The 8,633-nt window shown below is 35.1% G+C and overlaps 1 pseudogene; it reads left to right on the plus strand.

Moving 5' to 3' along the window:
• Nucleotides 1–4,510: 4,510 nt before the first annotated feature.
• On the plus strand, nt 4,511–7,796 carry LOC146927690 (uncharacterized; annotated as a pseudogene).
• Nucleotides 7,797–8,633: the final 837 nt, after the last annotated feature.

Below are 8,633 nucleotides of genomic sequence, written 5' to 3' on the forward strand. Positions count from 1 at the left end.
AACATATAAGTGATATGACCCATATACCTAATTTCTTAAGGTTTAGGGTAAATATGTGGTGTCAAAATCATTTTTATGGATTCCTTTTGTCTAAAGTGATAATCAAACTCAATGTAGAATCTCTCAAAAGTCACATGAATTGTTTATTTAGTTTTTGGATATCATTTGTTTACTTTTTTATCTTAAAATTTAGTTTTTAAATGTCATTCTATTTTATGTGAATTTTTTTATTCAACTTTATTGTTGTACAAATCATTAAACCTTTATTATTTCAAATTCATTCACTTTTGAGCTTTGTGGCAAGCGACAATGGAAAATTGCAGATGTGTTATGTTGAGCGGACAAAATACATGTTTATTACACAATTAAAATTAAGTGACGTTTTTTTAATTGAATCAAATTGTTTGGAAAAATAATTACACAAAAATCTCCAACTCCTTTGACAAATCCATAAAATTACCGACAACTCACTATTTTATATTCTCTCACGAACAGAACGCACAATAATTATTTTTCCCCTATCATCTCTCATGTTCACATTCTTTTTTTCAATATGATTATTTATCCAACCGAATTTAGTATCTATACACCTAATTTCGTAAGGATTTGGATGAAGATGTGATGTCAGTCTCATTGTTATTATTGCTCTTAACTCGATATGACTTTTTCTAAGAGTTTGTCAAACAGTTAAGAGTCAGTCGGTTTGGGTGGTATAGTCCGTTGCAGAAGTCCCCTTATTTAGAGTCTGAAATAGATTTGAATGCAACAAAGTGACATCAAACAGAGAGAAATGGGAAAAAGCAATTTATATGTGCAATTTTAAATTGAAAAAAGGTAAAGTTTTTTTTTTTTTTTTGAAAGATGAAAAAAAGTAAAGATAAATATTTAAGTATTGTAAAAAATAATAATATTTTTAATCGTGCATGTTACTCACAGGAAGAGTAAATAAGTATCCAAGTCTAATCGTCCCTAATTTTAAATAATTACATAATAATAATAATTTAATTGTAAAAAGAAAAATTGTTAATCGTGCATGTTACTCACATGAAGAATAAATAAGTACCAAAGTCAACCATCTCTAATTTTAAGTAATTAAATACTCCCCCATTCCTAAATTCATTTTATATGCAACCACTTCACATATATCTTTTAGGGATCAGCTAACAAGTGTTTTAAAAGTATTGTTTATGGTACACACAAAAAGAAATCTTATCTTGAAAATACAAGTCAAACATATGTAAAATTATATATAATAAAAATTGAGTAAATAGGCAATTACCCCTCTGTAATTGTAAGTTTCGTCAATTACCCCCCCTGAAATTAACAAAACGTCAATTACCCTCCAAAAATTGCACAATGTTAATCAACTTACCCCCTCCGTCAAATTTTTCTGTTAGTCCACATGACGTTTTGCAAATACCCCCCCTGAAGTTTTGCACTTATGTGCAAAATGTCCCCCGAACTTGAAAATTTATATTTTTTTTCTTATCCTTAATTCAAAAGATATTAAAGACAAACAATTAACGGTTAACTAAGAGTCAAGAGAAATAATGTCACGTGTCATCAAATTATCTTTAGTCGGAAGCCTGTTCTAAAGAAGTCTCCAAGCCAAAATAAAAACCTTTAGGGGAACTTATTTGTGCCAAATGAGATATGAGATAGCTGTAACTTTATAAGACTCTTGGCTAGTGAGCAATTTATACGCACACTTAACCGAGTAACTGCCGCAATGATCATACCTCCACTGCTACTGATTTGTAAAATTAGACTGCAAAGAAATATCTTTAAGTAAACTCCCACACTCCTCTAGCAATTTATATATTCTTTCAATCTTAATACTTGTAGTACTTTAATTGCTGGGTTTAATAAAGAGTGAACCATCAAATTAGTCCCTAAATTTTCACGCGTCGGCCAACTTAGTCCCTCAATTATGCGAAATTTCTAATTTGATTGATTTGGAAAAAGTTCATTTTTCACTTTTCAGTTTTTTTTCCTGCTTTTCCCATTTTGCCCTTGCATTACATATTCCTCCTTCTTCACATTTCAGTCATAACCATCAAAAACATCCTTCACCCTTCTCCTTCCCGCTAAAAATTTCTCCATTCTCACCCCTCCAAAATCATCATCATCTCCGGCGATTCTGACGTTTTTGAAGTTCCTCTGTTAGACTGTGATTAAAGGTAACACATTTCCTGTTGTTCATCAAGATTTTGTGTTCGTTTTGACCCTGTTTATGTCCGTTTTTTGGTTTTTTCGTTTTAAGTTTGGATCATCTTGTTTATTTGGTTTCTATGATCGTTGATGCTTGCATTGTTCTTTGATTGTGTTTGTTTTGCGTTTTTGAGACAGTTAGTTTGATTATTCGTTTTTAGGGTTTTGGGTTAAGTTGTAAAAATTTGAAAATTTGGTTTTTTTTTTGGTTGGTTACTAAAATTGATGAACATTTAACTTTGTAATGAAGGAAATTACAGGTTGAATAAAACAGTTTCTAAATAGGGTTTGTATTTTAGGGTTTGTGTTTTGTTGTTATTTTGTTTGTGATTAAAACTAAGCTTGCCGAAATGCTGAAATCTATAGGATGGAAGACCATATCACACTAATACTACTGCATCATGGTGGTGATTTAGTGCGAAATGAGAATCGGAGGCTGCAATACGTTGGCGGTGAATTTTGTGTATGGGAAAAGATATATGTCGATGAGTTGTGTTTGTGGGATATTGAGAAGATGGTGAAACATTGCATAAGTTACTTCTAGGTATCTAAACTAGGGTACATGAAGTCGTATGAGGGTGTTGCAAATGATCTGAACATCTGCTTGACTCCATTGACAAGTGATCAACATGTTTTGGATATGGTGCAAGCTGCAAGGTCTAATGGTAATGAACTTGAAATATATGCACAACATGTGGTTGATAGCGATGAGGTTGAAATTGTTCCATTAACAACTAAAGAGAGGGAGGAGCTTGAGAGAGCAATGGAAGAATCTCTGAGAAATGGGAAAACAACTGAGGAGGAACCATTTAAAGTTATGGAGGTTGACATACTAACTGCTGAGGAAAGAAAAGTGGTGGACTGTTTGGTTGCTAATGTGCAAAATAGGGTTGGTAATGAAGAGGAAAGTGTTGATGATATGCAGGAGGAAAATGTTGGTGCTACTGAAGGAAGGGAAGAAGGCAATATTGGTGCAACTCAAGGAATGGAAGAAGACAATATGGTTGATAATGATGGAGGAGGAAATGTCACTTAGGCTCAAGAAAGTGAGGCTGAAGAAAGTCAGCCTCAAGAAACAGTCACCCAGCAAGAAACTCAGGTTGAGGAAAATGTCACCAAAGGAACTCAGAAAAAGGTTGGAACAAAAGGAGCTAAAAACAAAGGCAAGGAAAAACAAACTACTACACCAAAAAGAAAAAGACCAGTGAGATACTCAAGAGGGACTAGGGTGACCATTAATGATGATGGCCCACTTGTGTTTGATTCTTCTAGTGATGACAGTGATTTTGAGGTAGATTATATGGCTGGACATAGGGACTCTCACTGTGAGGTAGGTAATGCTAGCCAGGTTAACATTGAAATGTCTGAGCCTAATGACGTATGCAATGACAATGACAACTATGTTTCTGAGGAGTTAAGGACTCCAATAAGCACTGATGATTAAGGTGATGGAAATAGGAATATAGTTTATCCTCAATTTAATGAAAATGCTGGATTTGGTGAGGTAAAATTGGAACTTGGAATGGAGTTTCCAACGCTTCAAAAATTTAAGGATGCTGTTAAGGATTACACCATTCACAAGGGGAAAGATATTAAGTGGTTGAAGAATGATAAGGACAGGGAAAGGGCTGAATGCAAGCATGAAACATGCAACTGGGTAATATTCTGTGGGAGGAATAAAAAGAGTAAATGTTTTCAGATAAAAACTTTTGTAAGTAAACATGACTGCCCTACAGATTTTAAGAATATACAGGCAAATAGGAAATGGGTGGTTAAGATGCTTGAGAAAGTGTTGAGGTTTAATCCTGAAATTAAGCATGGACAGATACAGGATTTGTTCAAGACTGATTATAAGGTCATATTGGATGACAATATGATCTTTAGGGCAACAAAGGAAGCAAGAGATTTGGTTGAAGGCAGTGAAAGGGAGCAATATGGTTTGTTGTGGGATTATGCCAATGAACTAATGAGGAGTAACCCAAATTTAACTGTGAGGATGAATACAACACCAATGCCACAGTCCCCTCCACAATTCAAAAGGTTTTATGTTTGTCTGGATGCATGTAAACAAGGTTTTAAGGCAGGATGTAGACCATTGATTGGGTTAGATGGATGCTTTCTCAAGGGGTATTATGGAGGGCAACTGTTGTCTGCTGTGGGACAAGATGGAAATAACCATATTTATGTCATTGCTTATGCCATTGTGGATGTGGAGAATAAAGATAATTGGAAATGGTTTTTGGAATTACTACATAAAGATCTAGGAAATTATGAGCGTAATGGATGGAACTTCATCTCAGACATGCAAAAGGTATGAATAACCATCTTAGTCTTTTTCTCATTCAAGTTATGTCCCTTTTTGCATGCATACTGATGTATAGTAATAGCTGAAAATGTTATAGTTTTAGAACTGATGTTATAGTATGTAAGATAATGCAAGGACTATTTTGATAGTAAGTAATATAATTCAGGGACTATGTTGATTAGTAATTAATATAATTCAGGGACTATTTTGATGGATATTGATATAATTCAGGGAAAATTGTTTCTGTCATTGTTAAAATTGGCAGGGTTTGATTCCAGCCATGCAGGAAGTGATGCCAGGGGTGCCACATAGATATTGTGTGATGCATCTATGGAGGAACTTCACAAAACAATGGAAGGTAAAGGAATTGAGAGGAGTGGTATGGGAGTGTGCAAGGGCAACAACTCCCACTCAATTCAACCGCATTATGGAGAGGGTGAAGAGGCTTAATGAGAAGGCATGGGAGTATCTTAATAAATGGCCAAAGTAAGCATGGACTAAAGCTTATTTTAGTGAAAATTGCAAGGCAGATAACATAGTGAACACTGCTTGTGAGGTTTTCAATGCAAAGATCTTGAACTATAGAGGGAAACCAATACTCACTTTGGCTGAGGATGTTAGATGCTATGTTATGAGAAAAATGAGTCATAACAAGATGAAACTTGATGGGAGAGCTGGACCACTGTGTCCTTGGCAGCAAAGTAGGCTAGAGAAAGAGAAGCTTGCCAATCACAATTGGACACCAGTGTGGAGTGGTGATAATCCAAGGCAAAGGTATCAGATAGAAAACAACTGCAGAATCAAGGTGGATGTTGATATATTTAAGCAAACTTGCACCTGCAGATTTTGGCAATTAACTGGTAAGTGTTTTATTTTTATACTTTTGTGTTGGTTTGGATTTCAATAGTTGAACATGATTTATTTTGGTGTTTTGGATTTGAACTGGAACATGTTGGATTTGAATGCAACAGGAATGCCATGTATGCATGCATGATCAGCCCTTGCATTGAGAGGTTTAAAGCCAGAAGACCATTGTCATGCTTGGTTGACCCTTGGATCTTATAGGGCAACATACAACTACTTCATTAAGCCAGTTAATTCCCAAATATATTGGGAATCAACTCCTTATGACAAACCTGTGCCACCAAAGGTTAAAAGGGCTCCAAGAAGACCAAAGAAGGCTAGAAGAAAGGATGGTAATGAGGAATCTGTTTGTGGAAGTCAGATAAAGAAGACCTATAATGACACTCAATGTGGGAGGTGTGGATTGCTTGGTCATAATGCAAGAAGTTGTATGGAGCAAGGTGTTAGTAGAAGACCAAAGGACTGGATTGATGCTGGCAATGTAGATGTTGTGGATGAAAATGCTGGGAATGCTCCTAATGAAGTGCCAGAAAATGTTGTGCCAGAAAATGCTCCTAACTTTGTGCCAGAAAATGTTGTGCCTGGAAATGCTTCATACTCTGTGCCACAAAATGTTGTGCCTGGAAATGCAGAAACTGCAGGAAATGTTATTGTAAATGCTGGACAGGTATGACTCTTAATTTTTAAGGATCGTTTTAGCAATTAGTATATTAACTGAAGGACTGATATGATTGATTATGTTATGATTTTAGGGACTAATTTGATTGATTTTGCAATTTCAGCGTGTTGCACCAAGGAGGTATGGCCTTAGAGGACCGGTTCCTTCAGCTGATAGACCTAAGCAAAAACCAATGAGGGGTCCTGCATCAACTCATCAACCTCCTGCTGGCATGATTAGGGTTCCATATCCTACCTATGGTCCACCTGGTTCGACTCAACCTACTAAATTCATGGACTTTATACCAACTCCCGGATTTCCAAAGAAGCGATGCTTCCTGGAGTTTAATAGATGTTTTGGATTTGTAATATTTAGGCTTGTTTGAATTATGCCCCATAGTTGGGTTTCTTTTTGGTTAACTTGCCGTTTAAGACTTATGACTTATTAATGCCCCAAAATTGGGTTACTTTTGCCTATGTAATTTCTCAGACTTATGACTTATGACCTATGACTTTTGCCTATATAATATTTCAGTTTCAATTTGTATGTTCTGTAATTTCAAGGATCTATTTGATATATGATTAAAAAATTCTGGGACTTATTTGATGGTTTTTAATATTACTTAGGGATGTATTTGAAGGTTACATTTCTGAATCATCTTCAACCTCTTTTCATCACCATTAAAGTTGGAGCTTGAAGATGAAGCTCGACTTTAATAACAGTTTTTTCCCATATTCCCACCCCCCATCATTGGAGATTCAATTTAAATAGTTTTGCTTCAAGAAATTTTGTGGATTTTGGCTTTCAAATTCAATACGAAAAAATTAGGGTTTCAAGTTTTTTAAATTGGGGAAGAATTGGAACTGGACCACTTATTATTGGAGGAAATTTAGGTGATATTAGAATGTAGATTGCAGATTGTTTAATTAGGGTTCCAATTTTATACAATTGGGGAAGATAGATACATTGGGGAAGAAAAGAGCTGTTTGGGAAGAAGCCAAAAAAATTTCTGCAAATCAATCAATTTAGTCCTTCAAAATGTTTGTTATTTTCGGCCAAATTAGTCCCTACCTACGTGGCGTATGACATGTGAGAGGTTAACGGCCACGTCAGCCCGTTAACCCTCCGTTTGAACAGAAGGACTAAATTGATTGACAATTTACAAATTTAGGGACTAATTAGAAATTTTGCATAATTGAGGGACTAAGTTGGCCGACGCGTGAAAATTCAGGGACTAAATTGATGATTCACTCGTTTAATAAATAACTTATTTGCCCTCTTAAAAAAATCTTATGAAATTTCCTAAGCACATTTCAAAATATATAATAGTTGTTAACTTATAAATTTTGAAAAATTTAATTTAGTCTTAATAGCAGTTTTAGCCCCCTAACTTTTTCAAAGTTGCGATTTTGGCCCCCTAAGAAAAAAACAATAAAACCGCCCACTAAGTTTTGCACCTGTGGCAGTTTTGGCCACCTGAAATGAATTATCAATGTTAATTTAGGCGTGGAAGTGGAAAAGAGAGTATCATATTATGGAATTCAAGGGAACTTGATATCATATCTAACAGGGCCACTAAACCAGAGCACTGCAACAGCTGCAAAGAATGTGAATGTTTGGTCTGGAACTGCTGCTCTACTTCCTCTCTTAGGAGCTTTTGTTGCTGATTCGTTTCTTGGAAGTTACCGCACAATCATACTTGCTTCTCTCATCTATATTTTGGTTACTTCAACTCTTCACTTTCTTACCTGTTTCTAAGAGGCTTTTTACCACATATAATATTTTAAATAACTTTTTACCACATGTTATTATTGTAGCATTAGTCCTCGTGAGCTTAGCTCAATTGGTAGGTACAACACATAATATATGTAAGATTTGGGGTTCAAACTCCGATCACCACAAAAATAAAAATATTGTAGCATTATCACTTTCTAACTACATTAATTATTTTCTACTAATTTATAATTTTAATGATGTTATATTTTTTTCATAGGCGGATTAGCCACATATTTCAAAGTATCCATGAATATTTACAGATATCGATGAATAACATTTAAAAACATATTGTAAAAAAATCCTTTTTTTTTATAATAACCTAAAATTTTACAACAAAGACTTAAATATATGCCTAAATAACATGTGAACATGAAAAAGCGCAATGCGATCGTAAAAAAGAATCGCATTATGAAAAAGAATCGCAATGCGATCATAAAAAGCACATTCGGACCAAAAACAACCATTCTTATTTACCAAAAACACCTAAACAAGATTATCCTTCAATTAGTATTTTAGTTAAACAATGATACCAAAATTTATGTAATAAAGAAATTATGAGTTTTTCTTAAACAAGGGGCACCATCCGACCCACTCCTCAATAATGGGGAGAGGACCGCTTTGCTTTCTTTTATTAGAGATTTGCCTTCTTTTTCCGGTGGTATCTCGTGGTGATTCTAGGCCGCGGGTGGTGTCGTCTACTATCTCTTCGCCTCGTTCGGGGTCCCCACCTCATCCCGATTTTTTCTCTAGAGGTGCTCAACTCAAGAAGAAAAGAGAGAGGCCGCGTAAGAAATCAAGAGGAAGACCGAAGAAGAAAGG

The sequence above is a fragment of the Medicago sativa genome, chromosome 4, assembly GCF_051527215.1.
Source record: "Medicago sativa cultivar Bolivia chromosome 4, Bolivia_mono, whole genome shotgun sequence".
NCBI lineage: Eukaryota > Viridiplantae > Streptophyta > Magnoliopsida > Fabales > Fabaceae > Medicago > Medicago sativa.